Below are 27,048 nucleotides of genomic sequence, written 5' to 3'. Positions count from 1 at the left end.
GACCGCTGCAGCCATGTCCCCCCGCTGGTGCCGACCCCTGCGCTGGTGGTCATGTGGCTAGAAAAAAAATACAATTTATATTTTTAAGTGCCAGAAATGCCTCCCTCTGTTCTTTAAGCAAAATACAACCACTAATAAATCACTACAGTGAGGTTACAGTATCTCAATTTTCTACCAAAAATTCAAAGCATCATGTTGGGTATATTGTTGGTTGGTAATCATTGAAAAGCTAGGTAGTCAAGCCAAACAAAAACTTTTTTGTAATGGAGGGGCAGAGCTATAATGAATCTAGTTTTTGAAGCGCAATAAAGTCGTCCAATAATTGGTCAATGAAGGATGTATATGGTCTTAGTTGGCAAATGCAATGGGGCCATCCTCATCATACTTCCAGCCATGCTGCAGGTCATTAACTGTTGGTATACTACAATATTAAATTACATATGCACAACACAGGGGGGGTCCACAATGACCATGGCTGCTCTCATTTTAAAGTACTGTTGAGCATGAGTAAAAATAAGTAAGCCTTCTTAACAAACATGCGTAGAATAGCTTAACTGGGCATAAAGTCTTCACAGTCGAGTACCTGACCGAAACTGGGTTCTCTAAGTCTTACAGTACAACCAGTCTATCAGGGGAGAGGGAATGCTTACTGACAAAACAGAAGAAAAATTAAGCTACAGACTAGATCAGATAGTTTTGAAGTCAAGTGCAGAAACTTGGGGGGGGGGGGCGCTAGAGGGCGCACTGCGGGATGGCTGGCTAATGTGACAGCTCCGCTGGACAGATCCAAGATTTGCAGAAAAACACAGCATAATGGGCGAAATCAGTAGAAACAGCGATGAATTTGGCAATCAGAAGCCACAGTGAACCTGAGGTGCGCTACGAGAGTTTGACTTCTGGATTATAGAAGGTGAAAAATTAGTCGACTGCTGAAGGCTGTAATCGGAGGCCGGTAAAATGACGGCTGTCATACAGCACCACTGTTGAGGCATGCATAGACGGACCCATACTGGTAATGACGAGTGGAAACGAGCCACAGTGGGGCATAACTTGCGGAGGACATTGAGGGAGCACCAGAAGGCTATGGCAGGTTTGATGTGCTCCCCGTAACTTAAATAATTGGTAGCATGAGGCGCAAAAACAAAATGGTGGCGCCCAGCGAACGCTACGCACCAATGCCGAGGATGACGAGGGAAGTATAGGTGCCCCGGCTCCTGCATAACTCGGTTTACACGAGAGGTAAATGCCTGCGATGGTGAAACTGCCCTGAGTCAATTGAAAAGCTCTAATAACTAATTGGTTATTACGCGATCACCTTCAGCCTCACCCTGGGACTCTCATCCCTATCAGTCCGCTGCTACTGACGGCCCATCAGGCCCAATATTGCTAACAAATGTGTGCATAATAGCTTGAAAGGGAAGAGTTATACATATTGTCTACAGCGCCTGACAAAGGAAATGATAGGGGCGATGCTGCTGCACACATATCGATAGAGCTCCTGTGGGGAACTGAGGGCGGCCATCTTGGGCACTCAATGATTGCGCACCAGTTGGGGGAACTGAATGACGGAGCGGTCTGCTGACTTCACGCGCTGTAGCTCAGGAAGACACAACTAACACAGCCAGAGTGAGTGCAAACACGACATAGAGGGGCCGATTGCCCGCATGGTCTATGCCATGACAGGCTTGACTACCAGTATCACGAAATGCTGTTGCCACAAGCTGGACTTCCTGTACATGAAGCGTTTTGATCACCAACATAAGTATTGTGTGCTAAACTTGCTTCCCGCATATGTACCTCGAACTGTGTGGCACAATAGGGATGACCTGTTGAACCGCTGTGAACCTCCTCGGCGCTTAGTACAACGTCACCACAGAGCACCTTCTTGTAAGGCGGTGGACACATACCACATCCTATACCGTCGGATTTAAGGCCGGGGCTAAGTTTCACATGAGACAGCTGCGGACATGCAATATCTCACCGCCACTGTTGGGGGATTGGTTTGAACGCACCATTACACGAGATGGGGAAGCCTGATAAACACCAGCCTAAGCCAAATTTTGAACCGCAAAGAACCGGGCGTGGCCAAATGACTCACTCAGATACTGAAACAGAAGCAGACACTACATCAGAAAACGGAATGGAAGCAATTCTAAAAGTGATCCAGACTAGCCTGCAGGATGTAAATGGCAAGCTCGACCACCTAACATGCCGAGTGAATAGCATGGCGAAGAAACTGGACCCCCAGGGTGAACGTCTAGATGAGGCTGAGAATAGATTGTCAGCGGTAGAAGATGAAGCGCAAACGAGTGCCTCTAAATGCAGTGGAATTGAAAAGGTACTGGAAGTTAAAAGAAACAAGGCAGAGGATTTGGAGGCGCGATCGCGCCGCAATAATATCCGAATAGCAGGCGTTCCTGAGTCCACCAACACAGGCCGAATGGAGGCATATGTGGAGTCACTCTGTCGTGAAGTTTTGGGCGACGATCACCTTTCCTCAATTTTTATAGTGGAACGAGCCCACAGGTCGCTTGCACCTAACCCGCCACCAGTGACGCCACCCAGACCGATAGTGGCCCAAGTATTAAATTATCGGGATCGAGATAGCATACTACGCATGGCGAGGGAAAAGAAGCAGGTGATCTACCAAAACAATCAACTGGAATTCTATCCGGACTATACGGTAGCAGTACAGCAGGCACGTAAGGAATACGCAAATGTCAAGATGAAATTGCGCGACATGAAGGTGGAATACGCAATGCTGTATCCATCTAAGTTGAAAATCACATTGGATGGTAAGCAAACGATTCTCTCCACCCCAAAAGCAGCGCAGGAATTTGTCAGGAAGATCGCTACACGACGGAAGGAGCGGAAACAAGCAGATCAGGTGCAGGAGCAGAAATGAGGGGTAAAAGACACGGACATGTCTTGGACATGGTTACCAGCGAACCTGCAGACTCTATTGTACGCACCTGGTAGGTCTACGTCTCTTCTAGCGGGACTGGTCAAATCCATCTGCTCCTTGAGTGGTAAGTTGAATTGCGCTGACACATAATGGTGAGAGCACTGGTATGTGATAGGGATAGACATGAAGTGAACCATAATGAACTAGCTACCTGAGCGCATACCAGTTTCCACTTCCAACCTCACAGTTCCTCATTGGTGTAATGACTTGACATCATACTACTGTCACGCAACTGTGTAATATATATGACGCTAAGGCATGTGTAGTGTGTGCAGTATAACTACTCACGGAGTGTTTAGAAATACAAGGACACTCAACTCAGGCGCTACCCTGCACACGCAGATCAGCTCAGTATTGAGAACTATATGAATCTACATGCCTTCTACAATACACAATGATATCTGAAGGTTGCATACGGGACTCAAAGTAGCTCGAAGCCCATCATGATATTTATGCCAGTGGGTTGTATAGTGACACGATACACATGATGTTGATAGTATGCAGTGCTACTTGTTTAAGGCCCAACAATACGGACGAGACATCGGATACTACCTGTCTGTAGCCTTGATACAACCCACACAACAACTTACGTGAGAGCCTTGAAAATGTCTCAGAATAAGCGACAGTGTAAATAATCGTGAATGTGCGATACATATTGTGCTCCGCTAGGAATGCATCTATGCAATGGTTTGCGATAATGTTAACACCCTGCTGACGCTGATTAGGCTGGTTTTATTACATGACATGCGCTATTTGCCTATAACCAAAATATGATCTGTCCACATCCATACACTGGATGGTGATGTGCACCCTAGGCGGACCCCTATATGGGCACTCCCCACACGGTTTATGCGTTACCTGAAGTTTAAGGGGGGAATATGGCTTCGGTAGAATTGGGCTGCCGATGTGGGAGGAGGGAGGCGGGGTGGGGGAAATGTTCCTTTTACTAGACCATTGCACTTGAGAGGCATTGCTGAGACCCAGAATGTACTGTTTTTATATGATTTGTATTCTACAGGTACACATAATTGGTCCTGCGACTTACGAGGACATCAGTTACATGATCTATCCGTTCTTATGCTTTCTTGTCGGTCTTCGCTATGACATGTGACATGCCGGGCAGATCCACGTTAAATATGCTCACATGGAATATAAGAGGTTTTGCTAATCCGAAAAATATAAGACAACTATTTGCGTGCATGGATAGATGGCATATAGACATAGCATTATTGCAGGAAACCCATGTGGCTCCACGCACTCACACTCGTATAGGTCAGAGGTGGGCAGAATCCGCTCATCACTCTACATATTCCTCATATGCTAGGGGAGTTTCTATCCTGGTAAAGAAGAGCACAAACTTTAAAATTGAAAATGTCATATGTGATAGCCAGGGGAGATACGTAATAGTCACAGGGGTACTTCGGAGACAACAGGTTACACTTGTTAGCACATATGGACCAAATGTTGACGCTCCTGAGTTCTATCATGAAATATTGAAGCACCTACATGATAAAGTGGATAATGTCTTGTTGTGGGGGGGGGGATTTAAACCTAGCGCTCAATGATCGAGTAGATAGATCGGGGACAACGGCTGAACCACATAGAAAAGCACGAGCCAAAGCGCTAGACATGATGGAAGATTTACAATTACATGATATCTGGAGGGCTAGGAATCCAGGAGGTGGCTAGGCAACACACACATCCATTGCACACAACAGCTGGTCCCACATTGATTACTGGCTGTGCTCTAAAAACGTGCTGTTATGGACAACTGACATTAAACACATGCCCAAATCCCTATCCGATCATAATCCGATAGTGTTGACCCTCAAAATACTGCACTAGACACCACCTTCCTACAGCTGGAGATTTAATGCCACAGCACTTACGGATTCCCTATATGACAACACTATAGCCACAGCGATTAAAGATTACTTTCAGCTAAATGAAAAATCAACAGAGGACCCAAGTCTGCTATGGGAGGCTTTTAAAGCTACATTGCGGGGAGTGTGCATCAGTACCACGGTGGGGATACTACGTGACAGTAGAGCACAGTTAGCGAGCTGTGAGACAAAGGTAAAATCGCTAGAACATCAATATGAACTAACCCAAAACAAATCCCTATTGGGAGAAATACGGAAGGAGCTCACGGAATACCAAACATTTGCAGAAGATGAGATCAAGTATGTACACAAACGCCCCAGAGCCCGAGCTTTTGGTGAGGGTGGCAGACCAGGCTGGGTATTAGCGGCCAGAATATGTGGGGGACGTGGATCCCAGGCGATTTTACAAATACGTAATGAAACGGCGCCGTATGCAAAGACCCACAAGATATCTTGCGCGAATTTGTTAAAACATATGGTGCGCTTTATCAATCCCAGTTAACTACATCATCTGAGGAAATATTAGAGTATCTGGAAGATGTAGCCATTGCCTGGCTTTCAGACTCGCAGAGGGCATATCTTTCACTCCCGGTTACTGTGGAGGAAGTCACCAACCTCATTAAAACCCTACCAAATGGCAAAGCTCCTGGACCCGACGGATTCACGTGTGAATTTTACAAGCACTACGCTGACCTATTGGCACCCCGCCTAGTCGCGATGTTCGGTGATGCCTTTGAGAAAAACATACTCCCACCGACCCTGAGGAAAGTGATGGTGATAGCGCTCTTAAAGCCGTCCAAAGATTCGGAGCTTTGCGATTCATATCACCCTCTTTCACTTATAAACGTGGATTCTAAAATATTAGCTAAAATACTTGCCACGCGTCTGCAACCCCTGATGACCAGTCTGGTCCTCCCAGACCAGTCTGGCTACATACCATCAAGAGCAACCACGCATAACACCCGCACCTTGTTCACTGTCCCATTATTTGACCCCTAATACCAAAGCTGTGGCGGTTATGTTAGACGCTGCTAAGGCGTTTGACTCCATTGAATGGACCTACCTCATGACAATACTGAACAGGATGGGTTTTCCACCGATGTTCATTCAGTGGGTCAAACTATTATATACGCAACCGGTGGCTAAGGTGCGAGTCAATGGTTATACCTCTGACTCAATACTGATAGAACATGGTACGCAGCAAGGCTGTCCACTATCTCCTCTACTATTTGCCTTAGCGTTGGAACCGCTAGCGTGCAAAGTACGACAAAACCATCACCCCTCTGTGTTACAATTCCCCGGCAGACCGCTACACATCTCGCTATATGCAGACGACATGTTACTGTACGTTCGCGACCCCGAGGCCCATCTGGCACCGTTATTGAGGGAATATATAAAATTCGGAGGTCACTCTGGACTGCAAATAAACTGGGACAAATCATCCATTGTCCCCCTTACTGACTCTACATTGTCACACACCACCGAATTCCCACTGGAATGGCAGGAAGATCCCATCAAATACTTAGGAGTGTGGTACCATAGAGACCCAGACCTTGTTATTAGGACCAATTATGGTAAAGTACTGCTATCAATAGAAGATAAGGTTAATCGGTGAATACAGCTGCCACTGTCACTAGCTGACTGTATAGCGATCGTCAAAATGGTCATCCTCCCCAAGCTCCTTTACCTCTTCAACAATATTCCAATTCCCGCTTTGAGGGACGTTTTTCGGCGAATAACCTCAGTAGTGACTAGGCTGATTTGGGCAGGCCTACGCACATTAACACTCCCATACTCCAAAGGAGGGCGATGTGTTCCAGATATTGGTATCACCAAATTCCACATCTGACACATACAGCTGTAGAGGAAGGCGATGCACTACCCGTTCCACTGACAGCAATTATTACACATAAGCACCAACCCCTACACGCCAAGGATATTAACACTATTGACGCTATGAATAACGCATGGTACAGACTGGGCCAGATGGCACTCAAACTACCATTATATGTACCGGCTCAACCACTCCATTATCATCCTGCAATATCGGTCACCAATGAGAGGGTAGGCATGGTGCTATTGCGGCAGATAGGTATGGACACATTGGGTGATCTATATAAAAACGGGACATTCATAACCACACAAGCCCTATCATATGTACAGAATCAGACCTTGATGTTTCGATTCACCCACTATAGACTGCAGGAGGCAGTCAAGCAATTGTACCCCACATATCCAGCTGAACCACCACAGCTGGACTCGCTGCAATTGGTACTAACTTCTCCGAATATGACGCATTTAGTATCCCGTCTGTATACGCGCAGAATGAAATTAATGGTAACACCCATAAAGCCAGGGACAGATGGAGCTCAGCACTAGACACACTTTTCTCAGAGAAAGATTGGCAAATCTCTTGTGATTTAATTAGGATGTTCACACCAAATGGTAATCTACAGCTTGTACATTTCAAGTATTTGCACCAGATGTACCACACACCTGTCAAACTGTACAATTATGGGCTCCGCACAGAAGCATGCGGTAAACATCGTGGCTACGACCAGGCTGACTTCATACATTTGGCATGGTATTGCTTAAAGGTACACAAGTATTGGGAACGAGTCACATCGACATTGACAGATAAGGGGGGTGTGGCCATCGAATGCACTATTCCAATTCCCGCTTTGAGGGAGGTTTTTCGGCGAATAACCTCAGTAGTGACTAGGCTGATTTGGGCAGGCCTACGCACATTAACACTCCCATACTCCAAAGGAGGGCGATGTGTTCCAGATATTGGTATCACCAAATTCCACATCTGACACACACAGCTGTAGAGGAAGGCGATGCACTCCCCGTTCCACTGACAGCAATTATTACACATAAGCACCAACCCCTACACGCCAAGGATATTAACACTATTGACGCTATGAATAACGCATGGTACAGACTGGGCCAGATGGCACTCAAACTACCATTATATGTACCGGCTCAACCACTCCATTATCATCCTGCAATATCGGTCACCAATGAGAGGGTAGGCATGGTGCTATTGCGGCAGATAGGTATGGACACATTGGGTGATCTATATAAAAACGGGACATTCATAACCACACAAGCCCTATCATATGTACAGAATCAGACCTTGATGTTTCGATTCACCCACTATAGACTGCAGGAGGCAGTCAAGCAATTGTACCCCACATATCCAGCTGAACCACCACAGCTGGACTCGCTGCAATTGGTACTAACTTCTCCGAATATGACGCATTTAGTATCCCGTCTGTATACGCGCAGAATGAAATTAATGGTAACACCCATAAAGCCAGGGACAGATGGAGCTCAGCACTAGACACACCTTTCTCAGAGAAAGATTGGCAAATCTCTTGTGATTTAATTAGGATGTTCACACCAAATGGTAATCTACAGCTTGTACATTTCAAGTATTTGCACCAGATGTACCACACACCTGTCAAACTGTACAATTATGGGCTCCGCACAGAAGCATGCGGTAAACATTGTGGCTACGACCAGGCTGACTTCATACATTTGGCATGGTATTGCTTAAAGGTACACAAGTATTGGGAACGAGTCACATCGACATTGACAGATAAGGGGGGTGTGGCCATCGAATGCACTATTCAGGTGTGCCTCCTAAAATTGTTAAAAGATGTTCGTGCAATGAAAAGCAAGTTCTGTGCGGTGGCTTTACTACTCGCCAAGAGACGAGTATCTATGTGCTGGGATGGTAAAGTTACTCCGACTATTCAACATTGGATCGGGGATATGTCCCACTGTCAGGACACATTAAGGACATATGAAGAGGAGCTTCATGCCCGGTCCAGACCGAAAGATTATTGGCAATATTTAACACATTATTTGAGCGCTAATCCGATCGTCTCATGATATAGTTGATCTGTGATCTATCTGAAAGAGACACGTTCGTGATAGATTCCTTACCTTAGAATATCCCCAGGCTTCAGACTGGATCCAGAAATTTTTGCTTAGCAATACCCCTGTGCGTCGGTAGGCGTCGTCCGCGGCTCCGTGTCCGTCGTCGGCGTTGTTAGCGCCGGAATGATGCCGTTGGAGTACTTTGAGGCCGCCAATGCGCCCTGACGTCAGTTCTTCTTTTTTCCGCGCCAGCTAGCGCAGATCCGGAGAAGCTCTACCCCTAGTCATTTTTTAAGTAAACTTTTTTGATCTTTTGATCATTTCTTTCTTCGAGTCTTCGACTCTATCGGGGCCGGTAGGGATCCCCCGGGTTCAAACCCTGTTCGAAGTGCGACCGACTGATGTTACGGACCCCCATCGCCGGTGCCTGAAGTGTTTAGGCCTCGACCACAACGACACACCTGCTCCGACTGCCGGGCCCTGACGTCTAAAGCTAGGTGGGAGCGGTGCCGCAAGCAACTCGAGCTTCGGCAGTCGGCCCGCGCCGTTCCAGGTCCCGGTCCCGGTCCCACGGGAGGTCGAGGGACCGGTCGCGGGGTCGGAGTCATCGCAGCTCCGGGAGTGGACACCGGTCGTCAGGATCCAAGTCCTCAGGTAAGAGGCATGAGAGGTCGGAGAGACGTCATCGTTCCTCCGACCCACCCCGACGCTCGCACGATGCGGCCGCGGGTTCGGGCGACACCACCCGTGCGTCTCCGCGGGAGTCGCAAGCGTCGCCACCTGCCCCACAACTTCGGGTCCCTGGGCATGGCGCGACGCCGGAGGAGATTGAGCGATTCCTATTGGCCGTGAGGTCCTGAAGGACTGGGTTATTTAAGACCCAGCGGTGCCAGGGGACAACACCTGAAACCTTCGTGGGTAACCTGTTCCGGCGTACAAATGACAGAGACACGGGACACTTCCTTCGGCGTCAAAGATTCGAGGTTTATTTACTGCAGGGAACACAGAAGTCACGTAAAGTACACAGCATGTAAGTTCGCGGGATCTGATTCAAATTGCTACTGTGGATCGCTCCTTTTTATACAGTTTTCTCTCATACGTTAATATGATACACAAAGGTTTACAACTTGGTTCCCATCATTATCCCCAAGAGGGGTCGCTTTGATGTATTCAAGGTCCGGAACATAAGTACAGAAACATTTGGCGATTCCCAACTGTAAAAACCCATCTTCCCACCATTAGTACATACCAATCGGCAGTAAACAGATCGAAGAAGGAACAAGGACAGGTGCGAAGGAAGGCAGAAACAGTGGGGAGATCGGAAAGGGTGTAAAAGGGGTGGTATCGGGAAACACGAGCTGCGGGCATCAAAGGGACGTGCCTAATGAGATGCACGGCTGAGACAATAGACAGGCACGGCAAGATGTGCCTCGAGCAGGGACATCTGCCTTACAGTATCATCCCCCTCATCATAAAGACACTCTCAAAGGAAACATGCCTTACGCAAGAGTCTTGGGAATCCCAGGGTCGCGAAGCGGACAGCGTCCGTTCGCTGGCTACTTGAGGGCAAGAGACAAAATGGATGCCGTATCTAAGATGGAACCCGTGGGTACAGATAGAAACCCACGAAACAAACGAACGGTTCAGGTTAGCACAGCGAAACTGCGCACACCCACTAAACTCGTCATTTGCGGTTCATAGATACCAGACTCGACCATATTTGTGCGAGTCGAAAACACCACTTACAATCGTCACGGAACCTCAGTCCCTCCCTCCTCAGTCGAGTTCCGTGGCTCCTCGGGGCCCAACGGTCCCGGCTGGAGGCCCTAGCGGGTCGGGTGCTTCGGCCCGACGCCGCCGGCGACTTCGGTCCCGGCGCCGCAGGACCTCACCGGATCCGCTTCCGGATGTTGGTCGTCGCCGGTCGACCTCACGACCTCACCGGTGCCGGCCCCACGGGTGTCGCCCCCGGCGCCCACTGTGGACGCCTTCCCCAATGTTCCTTTCGGTCCAACTCTGGTGCCGGAACGGCGCCGCTGGGCGCAGCTTCCGACGGCCTATGGAGATTTTTATTTCCATGAGGAGGCCCCGTCTGCTAATCCTGTTTTACAGGAAATGGGTGACGAGGGAGATTGGGAGGGGTCTGAGGACCCTCTGGCACTGGAGTGCCAGTCTCAACAGGACTGGACCAGGACTGGACATATGAGCTTGGGGAGGCCAGTGGTATTGACACTTCGCCAGACACTGGATTTGTCTCCCCTCTGACCGTGGCTTCGGAGGAGGGGTCTGCTTATAGTGTAATGTTGACGAGGGCGGCCAAGGCCTTAAACCTTGAGCTCCCCGTCGCAGCCGTGAGGACTAACCTCCTCACTGAGGTCCTCAAACCACAGACAAGCTCCAGCGAGCCTCTGCTGCCGTTCAATGAGGCCTTATGTGACGTTCTTGTGGGCGCTTGGTCCAAGCCTGCCACAGGTCCGCCTGTGGATAGGAACGTGGCCAGACGCTACCACCCGGCCCCGGGCGACCCTTGCTTTTTGTACACCCATCCCACCCCCGAGAGCCTGGTTATCCAGGCCTCCACTTTCCAGACCGCATTTCCGACGGCTCTGCCCGATCGGGAATCCAAGAGATATGAGCAGTTCGGGAAGAAGGTGTTCTTGTCCCTAAGCTTAGGGCTGCGGTCTGTAAATACCGCCTGTCTCTTGGGCCGCTACATCCACACCCTGTGGGGACGTGGTCACGGACGTGCTGCCACAATGTGCGGAGGAGGTCCGGGCTAAACTCACCCAAACCCTTGTGGAGGGCCGAGATGCAGCGCGATATTCCATCTGGTGTGGGCTGGATACCACGGACTCACTGGGCAGGGCGATGGCAACGACGGTGGCGGTTCGACGCAACGCCTGGTTGAAGTCCGCCAACTTTTCGGCCGATGTCCAGGCCACACTTCTGGACATGCCGTTTGATGGCGGTCGCCTCTTTGGCAACAAGGCAGACCATGCGCTTGAGCGTTTTAAGGACTCCAGGGCTAAGGCCAAGTCCTTGGGCCTCTCGGCCACACACCGGCAATCCGGTGCCTTTCGCTCCTTTCGTGGCCAAGGAAGGGGCGTTCCCACACGTGCTGTCAGCCACGCGCCGCAGAATTGTTGTGTTCTAATCTAGGACCCCGATCAATACTGTGACCTTATGCCCCTACACGGCTATAATCCATTCATACCCCTATAATGGCATAAACGATCAGAGCCATATTTCAGCCATATTTGAGAAACTCGCCTCTGCAGCTCATTAAAGTAAATGACACAGCAGAAGCCACTATCTAAGATTCCTAGATTACACTCCGAGTTCTTCAACAAGATAAAACTCAGCAACCTGGGAAAACCCCGCTTGCTATGTTTTGATTAGTAATAAGAACTCTAATGAGCACTGAAAGGACGATCACTTCCTAGTGACATCTTTATTGACGTCTTATGTCCAAAAACTTACGTCAAACAAGGCACCTTTCAGGTATAAATATTACCAACGTTGCCTTAGGCAAGCGCGATGCCGATAATGATGGTGTGGTGAATACAGGAGCAGAACAGCTGTCCCTTGCAGAGCCCACCAGATGCAAGCAGCCCACGGACGCTGCCCCTCCTCCTCCTTGGCGCGCTGAGAGAGACGCTGTCTTTTCTCTTGCCGAGAAAATCCAGCTCCGGCGTTTCCAGCCTCCTCTTGCGAGTGACTGGGATATCGAGCCCTGAAAGGAGATACAAGACCTCCAACATTCTATTCCAGAGGTATGGTGTTGACTAAACCCTTAGAGAGAATTCTTGAAGCAAACCTTGGCAAAACCAACTTAACTTAAAGCTACTTACTTACTCCCCTCCCACGTATGAGGCTTAGGTCAGGTACACTGGGGTAGGCGTAGTTAGAAGCACCAGTTGAGTATTTTAGCCTAATGTATATATGAATGTATATATGTTTTATTACTTTTAAACCATTGTATGGCTAAGAAACCATATCAATGCTTTTACAGTATTATCTTGCAATACTTATCTTACTGTACGTACTTTTTATCATAACAAGTCTTGCAATTGTGGCAATACATTTCTCTTGTATGAGAAGAAAGACTGTTCAATAAATGTTAACCCTTTATTGACAAACGCCCGTCTCTCTATTCTCTACATATTGCTACTTACTTACTCCCTCCCACGTATTAGGCTTAGGTCAGGTACACTGGGGTAGGCGTAGTTAGAAGCACCAGTTGAGTACGTTAGCTAAATGTATATATGATTGTATATATTTTATTCATTGTAACCATTGTATGGCTAAGAAACCATATCAATGCTTTTACAGTATTATTTCGCAATCCTCCTTTTACTGTACGCACTTTTTATAATAACGAGTCTTGCAATTGTGGCAATTCATTTCTCTTGCATGAGAACAAAGACTGTTCAATAAATAATACATTTTATTAAAAAACGCCCATCTCTCTATTCTCTGCATCTTGGTGAAAGTAATCTGCACAACTGACTGAGTAAAATAACTGTCTATTGTTTCACACGACTCTAGAGATTGACTCTTATTCTAAGGAGCAAAGTTGTCATGTTTATGCGGTTGTTGGAAAACTGAATCCCTTCTTGTCTGAGCCAGGGGAGCTACTCACTCCCTATTCAGTCAAGAAAGTTTCCAGTGACTTCTGAGCTAGTTGGTAACAAACCCAATTAAGTTTAGCATAGTCAGTAGACACCTGGAAGACCACACTTCTACGTCTACACTGCTGTTTATGTTATTCCAATGAACAGGGCCTATAGGGAAAATAAGAACTACACTACATGGCGCCCAACGTTTGGTAAGGCGATAAAACTAATGTAAGACGTTAGAGTAACTCAGTCGTGCATTTTTCACACAGACCCTTTCTCCCGTAAATACTTCAATAGACGTCTGGAGTGGGTGAAAGGTTAAAATCCGCCCGAACTTAGTAGGAAGAGATTCCTATGTAAAGCTCTGGTTTATTCAACGTTGAAGGATACAGTGTTCCAAAATATTGTGCACCTAATCTCTGTTTCCTTGAAACCTGATCTGCAACAAAAGGCCTTCCTGACAGTAAAATGTCAGATTTAGAGAACGGAACCACTGGAGCCGCAGTAAATGCGACTCAGCAGGGTCCCGATGAAATTAATGAACCGGGTGCGATAATCATCCCGGTCAACATAAGAAAAACTATAACGTTAAAACTTATGGAAAATGGACTGACCACACAAGGTGGCACAGTCGTCTTCGTGATAGAGGCACATGAATATCGGCAGACAGAGGTATTCTATTCATGGATAAAATTTCCAGCGGCAAACGCTGCAACAAACGAGTTCCACTATTACAGAATAGGGGAACCACCGGATGAGAACGCTCCTTTCTAGGACATTGAAATCCCATTAAAATACCAAGAGCATTTGCTCTGGTTTAAAGGCACCCTAAAACACAATGATAATATTACCAGGCTCGGTCCACTAGGTAGACCAGGAGCAACGTGGCCGGTTCTAGCCAGCTACACACCACATCCGGACATTGCTAAAATGTCAAAAGAAGAGCTGTTAGTACAGCTAAAAACATTATTTAAAATACATAGACAATTAGTCCAATATGTAATGCGGACTGCAACAGTCCAAACAGCTGTTAAAGTTCCACAGCTGACCCCTCATCAGGGGAACACAAATAAAATTACACCACAGAACATACAATCATGTCTTGGTAAAACACCCATAAAACTGGAACAAATTCCTTTCTGGTTAGCGCAGAAAATTACTCAAATAGAGGCAGTATTTCCGAATACTACCCCTATTGAGAAACACAGAATTCTGACCATCTGCCTTCCAATGGGGGTCGTACCACACGTGGAGGACTGTGACACTTGGGGTACAGTCTTTGCTTCCATTTACACAAAAACACATGGTGTTCCGTCAATGGCGGTAATACCAGATGTGCTAAAACAGATTCAGAATGAATACGGTCCAGAACCTGCTTTATCTCTTGGTATGAAATTACTGAAAGACTTCAAACAGGTTGTTGCGTGCTTATCTAGGATCCTGATCGATACTGTGACCTTATGCCCCTGTTCGGCTATAAATCCATTTATTCCCTATATTGGCATAACCGTTCAAGTGCGATATTCAGAAAGTCATCTCTGGCCTCACACGAACAGAGCCACATTCCAGAATAGTTTTCTCTGCCACTTCCTTTGCAACCAATTAGTGCAATGACAGAGCAGAAGTCACTATCTGAGATTCCTAGATTAACACTCCGAGTTCTTCAACAAGATAAAAACTCAGCAAACCTGGAAATCCCCGCTTGCTGTGTTTTGATTAGTAATGGAACTCTAATGAGCAACTGATAGCTATCACTTCCTAGTGACATCTTTAATTGACGTCTTATGTCCAGCAAACTTACGTCAAACCAGGCACCTGTCAGGTATAAATATTACCAACGTTGCTTTAAGCAATTGCTGTGTTGCTGCTGCCTGTTGCTGCAGCCTGTTGCCCATCGCTCGATGAAGCTGCTGCCTGAAGCTGCTGATACCATTATCGCTGCCAAAGGGCGAACAATGGTGTGGTGAAACTAGGAGCTGAACAGCCGTCCCTCTGCGAAGAGCCCAGCAGATGCCAGCAGCCCACGGACGCTGTCCCCCCTCCTCCTCGAGGAAATATGAATTTTTATGATCAATTGTGTCCCCTATCTTAGACCCCAACGACTCCGTGTACGTGCTACAAGTACATGTATGTTCCCTCCACTTCCAGCTATGAAGACGCAAATACATTTGCGTCCAACGTTAACATGTCCTCTTTCAGATCCACCATGAATGGGTCGAATATTCCGTTCCTAAGTATGCCTTGCCAACGTCTTTATGTGGTGTACTTTACACGTTTTTCAGCTCTGGCGAAGTAGGCCCTGAATTCTGCCATCGAGCCTTTACCTGCCTTCTGCCTCTGAATGTTTCAGCCGGGGCCTGCATCTGTATCCGTGACCTTTGTCTTACTCCCTGCGCGGCTAACGGTGCTTGGCTCGGCCTGTTGCCTGCCAAGACTGTATTCAGCCTTCAAGTTATCTGCTCCGCTCCTCGAAAAATACATTCCTGTCTAGTAGTTCAAGTAAACATCCTTCCAGCTGCAGAGCAAAGGGCCCGGCCTCACTGTCTCCGTGCAAGTAATTCATAGCTCCTGTTACCATGGTAGGCCCATGCCCCCTCGCATCTCATGCAGACACGTAGACGCTTATACACGCACTCACAGTTAGTATAGAATAGCCTCTGCCCGAGAGACCTTTCCTTCCAGATAATACAGTTCCTTAAACACGAGAAATTAGATACGATTTGGGATTAGGTTGATCTGACATCCCAGACTTCTGTCTCCTCATGTAGGGCTAAATGTCAAGTCCCCTTCACCCTCCAGTTACACGTCAATCACACGTCATGCTGCCTGCGCGCGCATCTCTGCCATGTATTTCTGCTGACACTGCAGGATTCTCTTATGGATCCACCCACTTGTGACATCTCCTTAATGACGTTTCTAGTACACGCCTTCATGCACGCCTATTGTAACGCCTTTTTCATTACGTATGTGTACTCTTATCTCTCCTCTCAGCTGTTACGCCTTCTGCATCTGTCTTTACTGTAATGCATTGACTATATATACGATTAACTGTCAATAAAGTATTGTCTGTCAGTCCCTTCCCGAACCTACGTGGTGATGGAATGGTATGCTACCTTGGTTCGAACCAATACCAATTCCTTTTTAAGGAATAAAACCCCTTTATAAACCTCAAATATCACGGATTTTGCCTCTTCTTTTTGACTGAGTTATTCTTATTGAACTTTACCGCATAAATTAAGTATAGGTAATTTAAATTTACCACATAATTGGTGCCCAACCCCACGCGCCGGAGGTGCATTGCAGGCCTAGCCCCCTGCCACAGCCGGACGGACAACTACGCGTACCCGCAGGATTTCCTGTATCTCCCTCAGGCCAACAGAGGTGACTGAGGCTGCGATTAACACCCAGACGAGGCGGTGAGGAGTGCGGAGGATCCCGACCAGAGCCGAGCTGAGAGAGCAAGATCCGAGGTATACAGAGGCCCACCAGGTTCCGAAGTTCCGAAGTATCTGCGTCACAAGTCGAGTCCAGTCCGGTCCAGTCCAGTCCAGTTTCCGAGGCCTTCCGTTCCGTGCTTCCCGGTGAGTACCATTGCTGGGGATGCATCTAGACGTGCGCATTAATTTGTGCCGGTCAAGACGGGTTTGGGTACACAGACCTGGTCTGCACTGTTTAGCAGTGTATCTTACTGTTTAGCAGTACATTCAGTCTGCACTGTTTAGCGGTGTATCTGTACTGTTTAGCAGTACATCCAGTATCATGTAGTTAGCTAGTTTTATTCTAATCATTGTTGTTCGTTTTAAAATGTTTTAATGTGTTTTCAAAATGTCGTGGTATGAGTGATTGTTCGATTTTCATTATTGTGATTATTGTGTTAATTGTGTTCATATCTAAATAAGGATCAAGTAGCCTGAGTTTTAAGATGCCGTTATTCTCCAAATTAAGACAGATAAAAACTAGAAAAGGGATACTCGAGGAAGCCGTTCCCATTCCACCTAGGGACACTCCAGGGTACTTTATGTACCACAAACATGGCCTAGATGCCGTTTTATATCTCGATTTATGGGTGGACTACACCAAGGATCTAGCAGAGAATCAGAGATGGCCCGCTGCTGGGACATGGGATGCAGATTGCATCATGAGAGTAGAAGAAGCATTATGGAAAAAGAAAGCCAGACAGTCACAGAAAGATGCCATTGAATTATGGCGTAAAGAATCGCATAGGCGTACAGAAAAAGCACACAGAAAAGAAGAGAAAAGTAGAGAGGATTCAGACAAGGCCCGAGAAAACGTATTAGTTGAGGAAGGTATCCGAGTAAAAATAGAACAAGTAGATAGACAACGAAACACCCTTATGAATGGTATGTATCCTCTTCTGGCCGAGGGTTTACCTAAGGCCACCCCGGAAGTACCAAAAGATCTGCCACCTCCTATGCTCCCGACTAAAATGCATCATAAAACCGCAAAGGATATTTTCCTTTCTTCCTATCTAGACGATGTAGCCCCCGAATATGTTAATACCGCACCGCCCCGCACACCCCCTACTGGCAGCGCTCGACCCCGAGATAGTCAACCCCCACCTCCGCGACAAGCTACTCCTCCTCCCGTTCCAACCCTTCCGGCTGTCCTTCCACCTCTTCCTGCACCTATTCCTCCTACTTTACACCCAACGAATCCCTTCGGATCCGGCGCCTCAGGAGGCGCGTCAGGAGGGGCGATAGGTTTCCAAACCCCACCACCAACACATCGATGGACTTATAGGGATCTAGCACAACAACGTACACCTCAAGCAGCCGATTTTGACATATATAAAGAACGTCTTGCAGATTGTAGATATGATCCAGTACCCGGTAAAAAGAATGACGATAGAATGATGCTCGCATCAGTACGATTGCGACGAGTTACAAACTTTTTATTGACACTACCTGGAATGGTTGATCATCTAGATAGAATATATCATTTTGTCCAAACAGGGGTAGGCCCTGAAAGTATTGGCGAGGCCATGGCTTACCAAACAGTTGATACTCAAGTCAAGATATTACGGTTTTTTATAAACTACCTAATAAGAGAAGTGGATAGGCCGGGTGCAAACCCGGAAGAAATAAAAGCACTTCATAGATGGGGTCAGAATATAGCAGACGGGAATCATGATAAACAGGCTTGTATAGAAAATATGTACCGAAGGATCAGAAATGCAGTAATAAAGATACATGAAAGAAGACAGCCAGCACCAGAAATAGATTCAGACAAACTTGAATCCTCGGGGGAGGAGGACGCACCAGAAGAGACAGCAGGACAAGCACAATTACCAGTTAGAGAAATGATAGCTTATGTAGGTAAAGGAAGATCCTATAATAATTCAATGCGTCCAGTACGTCCAGAAAGTAAAATAATTTTTCAGGAAGCCATGTCTAATCCGAGAACGCCTGAACACTTATTCCAAGCCACTGATAACAGACTTCGAGAACGAATGGGGTACCATGTACTCGATTCTATGGACGAACAAGAATTAGCTAGGTCAGCAGTACAATGGGCTGACAATCCTGAGAAATATAGTGATGATGCGTTAGCACACACATTTTTGAATATGACACCAAGCGAACAGCGTTTAGCTGGTATGTACATGATACAACACCTACTCATATCGTATAGAAGCCAACACTCCGATCCAGGTCCCCTGCCTGATATATTAGCAGAACTACTCATGAATAAATGGAGAGGTCTAGGTACCGATCTAATTAAAGTAATTCTAGAACATCGGCACAGATATAGTGCCTTCCTGTGTCCACAGCCAGATTCAGCACACTCCATGGAAAGAAAAATGTATTACATAGACAGACAGAATCCGTTACGAGAAGTGCACCCAGTTAAGAATGATGATAATACGCTCAGACGCGTGTTTGTGTACACACCCATAACTAAAATAGAATTATTGGAAATGAAAAAATTAGTGCCCAGCCATGACAAAGATCCAGCAGGTTTTCATCGCGAAATAAAAGACATGTTACTCATGGGTGATTACACTTATCCTGACCTTATGAAACTATTGAAAGTACTACTGCCTGCTGGTATTTACGAAAAACTCAAAGAAAAAGAATGGGAAGTGGGAAATGCAAAGATTGATTGGGCTGCATTAGAAAACGAAGAAAATACCCGAATTCCAGGCCTAGGGCTTGGAGACAAAGTTAAAGCGTTACCAGGATTGTTAGTACAAGTATTGCCACGTTTATTAAGTACGAAAAAGGAAGACTGGGGTGCAATCTCAGCCTGTAAACAGAAACCCGATGAGGACACTAGCGATTTTTATTCCCGATTTGAAAAATGTTTTGGTATTAACAGCGGCCTGAAAGCAAGTAGCGAATCATATCCACATCTTTTTGTAACAAAATTAGTCGAGAATTCACTGCCCCAGGTTAAGAACAGAGTACTAAAAGTCGAGAGTACTTGGCAAGCTAATACCCCTTCACAAATGTTGCAAATGTTACAGTACCACCAGAATAGAATTAGAGAAGAACAAGAACACGAACAAAGACGTATGAAAGACACGAAAATGAAAATGTTAGTTGCTCAGTCAGTTCCAGCTGACGGTCACAAAAAGGGTGCGACCCAGCCCAGTAATTCGACGGCTCCTGTTAAAGGGGTATGTAACTATTGTAAACAGCCAGGTCATTATATAAACGATTGTGCAGTTCTGAAACACAATATCTCCACGGGTAAGACCAAGGAGAGACCACGTCCACCTAGACAAGATCAAGCCCAACAACAAGTACCCCAGAATATACAGCATATACAGCCTATTGCCGCAACACAAAACACCACACAACAGATGTACCAGTATGCACAAAATGACTACCCCGATTACCAGCGATACACATGAAACAGCCTAGAGAGGGAGGTTGGCTTGCCTCTTATTGAGGTTCCTGTAGATCAAGAGGGTCCTTATGTACACAGTCAAGTATTAGGGAAAGACAGAAAGTTTTTAATTGATACAGGGGCAAGCAGAACAACGATTAGTCACGATGAGGTTCCAGGGGCACCCCTCTCAGGCTCACAGAATGTTTCCCTTGGATTTTCAGGAAAGCCTATTATTAACGAAGTATCACAACCTCTTCCTCTTGCAGTTGGTCCTCTGACACGGACTACAGATTTATTGCTTACAAAATCATGCCCAGAAAACTTGCTAGGTATAAAGACACTGAAAGCTCTAGGAGCTATAATATGCTGTTCTCCGGAAGGAGTACGATTATTCTTGCGAGATTTTAAAGGTCACTATGTATTGAGAGACATGGATCACCGATTACAGGATGTCCCTGCACATTTGTGGGCACAAGGCTCCACTGATGTAGGTTGTATGCACATTACACCATATCGAGTCACACTCAAAGCAGGAGTGGTATTACCACGAATTCGGCAATACAAGTTACCCCCAGATGCTGTAGTGGCTTTACTGAAAATCATTGACGAGCTCATTGCACAAGGAGTGGTCGTGGAAACAGACTCCAATGTATGTAATTCTCCTATCATTCCAGTTCTTAAACGTACTGATCCAAATGCACCACCAGTTTATCGATTAGTTATTGATCTGCGCGAATTGAATAAATGCATTGTACCACAGTACCCCGTGGTTCCAGATATCTCTTCATTACTGACAGCTATTGATTCAGAAGCAACGTTCTTTACTGTAATTGACCTCAAGAACGCCTTCTTTAGCGTCCCAATCGATCCGGAAAGCCAATACTTGTTCGGATTCTGTTTAAATGGACGAAGTTTCAAATTTGCACACGCACCTCAAGGATTCACAGAAAGCCCCAGCATCTATAGCCAAGCACTGAAAAGACAACTCGACAGTATCCACATGCCTGTTAACACCGCCCTACTTCAGTATGTCGATGATCTGCTGATCACCGCCCGAAGCGAACCCGAATGTGAAAAAGCATCACTGACGGTTTTAAATTTTCTGGCCGACAAGGGGCACAAGGTATCCCCTTCGAAGCTGCAATTCTGTGTTCAGCAAGTTGTGTACCTTGGTCACTTGCTGTCCAAAGGGGGGAGACAGCTCACACCTGATCGCATCCAGTTAATTGTAAACATGTCACCACCCAAGACACAAAAGGAGGTGCGGGCCTTTATAGGCCTCACTTCGTACTGCAGACAATGGATTCCCCAATATGCATTTCTAGCAAAACCACTCATTCAGTTGACAACCCAGGAGGCAGCGACATCGACTGTCCTCCCTTGGACTCAAGAACATACACAAGCTTTTGAAGACTTAAAGAAAGCCTTATGTCAAGCACCTGTTTTAGCAACACCATGTTACAGTAAGCCTTTTACACTTTTTGTCACAGAACGCAAAGGTACTGCCTTGTCAGTACTCACTCAGGAACAAGCAGGTTCACACAAACCGTGTGCTTACTTTTCTAGCACATTAGATCCAGTAGCCCAGGCTCTGCCTGCGTGCTTGAAATCTGTTGCAGCGACAGCTTTAGCAATCAGGCGAAGCGATTCCATAGTGTTAGGACATCAATTGACAGTGCAAGTTCCACATTCCGTGGAAGTTCTTTTAAACCGTACACAGACCCAACACTTGACTATAGCAAGACTGACAGGTTATGAATTGACATTGTTTCAGCCACACATAGAAATCAGACGCTGTAGTACATTAAATCCTGCCACACTTTTGCCATTAAGTGGCTTAGACCCATTGGCACATGATTGTATTGAAGTCATTACTATTACGACGAAACCCAGACAAGACTTGACAGACGTCCCATTACCAGATCCAGACCTGACACTTTATGTGGATGGTTCATGTATGAGAACAAGTACAGGTGAATTAGTGGCCGCCTACGCAGTCACGACAGACACCGAAGTTATTGAAACCAATTGTATCGACACCCTGTCAGCTCAAGCAGCAGAGCTCATCGCTCTGACACAAGCCTGCATTCAAGCCAAAAATAAGAAAGTTAACATATACACAGATTCACGTTATGCATTCGGAGTCGTTCACGACTTCGGAGTCCTCTGGCGAGAGAGAGGTTACTTAACTTCTCACGGTGCCAACATCCAACACGGTCCCCTCATTCAAGCTCTGTTAGATGCAATACATCTGCCTACTAAAATATCTATCATGAAGTGTAAAGCACATACAAAAGTCACCGATATCATCTCCCAGGGTAACGACCTGGCAGATCGAACAGCTAAGCAAACTGCTCAGAATCAAACTCATGTAACTGACGTGACAAAGACAATAGTTCCGACATCGACACATTGCATGACAGTCAGGGATCCCGCACATGATGTAATTGACATACAGACACATGCTACACCAGATGAAATCAAGAAATGGACTGAACTAGGAGGGATCCAAACAGATCAGGGATGGATGACGAAAGGAAAATCTACATGGTTTCTCCCCGACTCTATGGTTCAAGTCATCATTAACACGATACATAGTCCAGCACACCTAGGAGAAAAAGCCATGCTAGACAGTATTCAACACATATGGTTTAATAAAAACTTACGAGCAGCAGCCAAACAGAAAGTGCGTACTTGCATGATTTGTTGTCAGTTCAATCCAGGTAAAAGCATTCCCGTAGAGCAAGGTGGATTTCAGCCTCCTGATCACCCTTTTGAAGTCCTCCAGATGGATTATATCCAGATGGAACGTTGTCGAGGATTCAAATATGTCCTTGTAGTCGTATGTGCACTTTCCCGATGGACAGAAGCATATCCAGTCCCAGATTACACTGCTCCGACCACTGCCAAGCAGCTGGTTCATGAATTCTTCCCACAGTATGGTTTGCCCCGTATCGTGTACTCAGATAACGGTCAGCCATTCTCATCCGAGCTTGTCAAACACATTACACTCCTGTTAGGCTATCAATGGAAATTCCATTGTGTCCGGCATCCCGAGGCAGCAGGTCTCGTGGAGCGCCATAATCAGACTCTGAAAATCCGACTTTCAAAAATCTGCAGAGAGAAAGGCGTTGACTGGATAGTAGCTTTGCCAGTTGCGCTCTTCTACATGAGAATGATTGCGCATTCTCGAACAGGGCTATCCCCGTATGAGGTGGTCTTCGGTAGGCCACCAAATATGTGGGGGACGCCCATACCTCGTAAAATAACAGATGTTGACTGTATTATGCTGACAGATTACCTTGCTTCCTTGATGTCTGCACTACAATCTTGTCGTTCACAGGTAGCTGCAGCCTTTCCCGACAACACCGAGGTGAAGCCCCATGAAGTGGTCCCTGGGGATTTTGTTTTTGTACGTAATTTCGACCGGAGAAGTCCGCTGGAACCCCGCTGGCAAACCCCGAAATTGGTTCTTCTGACGACGAGGACTGCCGTGAAGATTGAGGGCAGGAAAGGGTGGCTGCACTCGAGCCACATTAAAAAGTTTCATGGACTTCCTTCTGACTTGAACTCCCAGCCCTGCCCTCCTCCACAGACTGACTCAAAACTCCCCCTGGTTGAGAAAACCGCATCTCAAGAATATAGATTGAAACTACGGTCTAGCAAGTCAGACAGTTTAATTGTTTAAGTCCTCCCCTAGGTGAATCGGTTAAATTAGTTTCTGACATGTATCCCCTAGACCGAGATAGAGAGAGAGATAGACAGAGACAGCTCAAGAAACGTGCATATTGTAAATCACTTCGTAGTCACTGTATAGTGACATTATTGATTATGTTTTTTCTAAGTCTTCTGATTATTGCTGCAAGTATATTACTGCATATCTATTACCCTATTTTCAAGCGTGCACATTCTGCTTTCAACGTTACTGCCGAACATTCTTTTAGCGAATTACCTCCGCATGAATTGTCTTACAGACTTGCGCTGCGCAACAACACATTCATTAGTATGTTACATCACTCCCATTTGACCAACAACGCTACAAATTGTTGGATATGTGGCCGACTCCCTCCCTTCCAGAAATACAAGGGAGTTCTGCCCCTTTTTCCGTACCCGTTCACACACAATGGCTCATGTGGTGCATGGTTTAGACTGATTAATTCTTTAGATTCTGATACTATAGTTTATGAAGGAAATTGGGTTTGGGGAAACCTGAACTTAGTTTTGCTTAAAGCCTGCTACCCTAACAAGGAGGGACTTCCCACAAGGACAGGAACTGATCTAGAAAATGAAGTACATGGATTAGGTAACTTTACCATTAACCTCATGATTTTGAATGTTGAATCCGAAGCTGCACCAGTTTTGCCTGCTATGTCAGTATTACCAGTCACAGGTGAATTATGTGTTAGGAAAAATGGTTCAGTACACTTAGGTCATAGTAAATGTACTACTGTGGTCGAATTCAGTGATCAAGGCAAGTCTACATTCAGAGCTACTCGTCATTCCTACTTCATTTGTGGTCATACCGCATATATACGCTTACCTCTAGATTGGGATGGTACCTGTTACATTGCATTCCTTCTGCCACCTGTTTTCCTAGCCCCTCCTGATTATCATAGAAATACTAATCTAGTAAACCATAGACTCCGAAGAGATCTCCCGATTGTCGATTACACTGAAACGGCATGGGAGCAATACACAGACTTCAATAAAGGTTTCTTTCCCTACTTAGGTGCTGTCTTTAATAGTAAACTGATACGCAAATTAACTAGAACCCTCGAAGCAGTAGTGAATGAGACTACTTCTGCCTTAGGCAACTTAACAGAGGAACAGTCTGCGATGCGGGTTATTGTTCTTCAAAATCGTCTCGTCCTTGACGTCATCCTGGCCGATAGGGGCGGAGCCTGTAAGGTCATCGGGTCAAGCTGCTGTGTTTTCATTCCAGAAAACGCGCCATCAGTATACAAAGCTATAACCCGTCTTCATAAGATTGCAAGTTTGATACACTGGACTTGGTCCGGTTGGTTCTGGACCACGTTGACCGCCTGGGGATGGAAGGTCCTATCCTTCCTAGGCATTGCCCTTCTCGTAGTATTCAGTTGCTGCCTATGTCTGCAATGTGGGCCAGCGATTTGCGGCCTGTGTGTCACATCATGTATTCCACATTCAAGTTCCCATTCAAAACGCCATAAGAAGAAAGAAGAGCAAATGATGTTACGCGAACAGATTGATCGATTCATGAGGATCGATATATCATGAAGGGTCCGTAGGGGACAAGGAGGGAATGAGGAAATATGAATTTTTATGATCAATTGTGTCCCCTATCTTAGACCCCAACGACTCCGTGTACGTGCTACAAGTACATGTATGTTCCCTCCACTTCCAGCTATGAAGACGCAAATACATTTGCGTCCAACGTTAACATGTCCTCTTTCAGATCCACCATGAATGGGTCGAATATTCCGTTCCTAAGTATGCCTTGCCAACGTCTTTATGTGGTGTACTTTACACGTTTTTCAGCTCTGGCGAAGTAGGCCCTGAATTCTGCCATCAAACCTTTCCCTGCCTTCTGCCTCTGAATGTTTCAGCCGGGGCCTGCATCTGTATCCGTGACCTTTGTCTTACTCCCTGCGCAGCTAACGGTGCTTGGCTCGGCCTGTTGCCTGCCAAGACTGTATTCAGCCTTCAAGTTATCTGCTCCGCTCCTCGAAAAATACATTCCTGTCTAGTAGTTCAAGTAAACATCCTTCCAGCTGCAGAGCAAAGGGCCCGGCCTCACTGTCTCCGTGCAAGTAATTCATAGCTCCTGTTACCATGGTAGGCCCATGCCCCCTCGCATCTCATGCAGACACGTAGACGCTTATACACGCACTCACAGTTAGTATAGAATAGCCTCTGCCCGAGAGACCTTTCCTTCCAGATAATACAGTTCCTTAAACACGAGATATTAGATACGATTTGGGATTAGGTTGATCTGACATCCCAGACTTCTGTCTCCTCATGTAGGGCTAAATGTCAAGTCCCCTTCACCCTCCAGTTACACGTCAATCACACGTCATGCTGCCTGCGCGCGCATCTCTGCCATGTATTTCTGCTGACACTGCAGGATTCTCTTATGGATCCACCCACTTGTGACATCTCCTTAATGACGTTTCTAGTACACGCCTTCATGCACGCCTATTGTAACGCCTTTTTCATTACGTATGTGTACTCTTATCTCTCCTCTCAGCTGTTACGCCTTCTGCATCTGTCTTTACTGTAATGCATTGACTATATATACGATTAACTGTCAATAAAGTATTGTCTGTCAGTCCCTTCCCGAACCTACGTGGTGACGGAATGGTATGCTACCTTGGTTCGAACCAATACCAATTCCTTTTTAAGGAATAAAACCCCTTTATAAACCTCAAATATCACGGATTTTGCCTCTTCTTTTTGACTGAGTTATTCTTATTGAACTTTACCGCATAAATTAAGTATAGGTAATTTAAATTTACCACACCTCGACGCGCTGAAGAGAGACGCTGCCTTTCTCATGCAGAGAAATCCAGCTCCAGCGTTTCTGGTCTACCCTCGCGGGTGACTGGGATACCGAGTTCCCCCTGAAGGAGATACCAGACCTCCATCATTCTATTCAGAGGTATGGTGTTGACTAAACCCTTAGTGAGAATTCTTGAAGCAAACCTTGGCAAAACCAACTTAACTTAAAGCTACTTACTTACACCCCTCCCACGTATTAGGCTTAGGTCAGGTACACTGGGGTAGGCGTAGTTAGAAGCACCAGTTGGAGTATTTTAGCCTAATGTATATATGAATGTATATATGTTTTATTACTTTTAAA

This window comes from Lissotriton vulgaris, chromosome 10 (genome assembly GCF_964263255.1).
Source record: "Lissotriton vulgaris chromosome 10, aLisVul1.2, whole genome shotgun sequence".
In the NCBI taxonomy this organism is placed as follows: Eukaryota; Metazoa; Chordata; class Amphibia; order Caudata; family Salamandridae; genus Lissotriton; species Lissotriton vulgaris.
Note: the sequence above shows the minus strand (reverse complement) of the source record.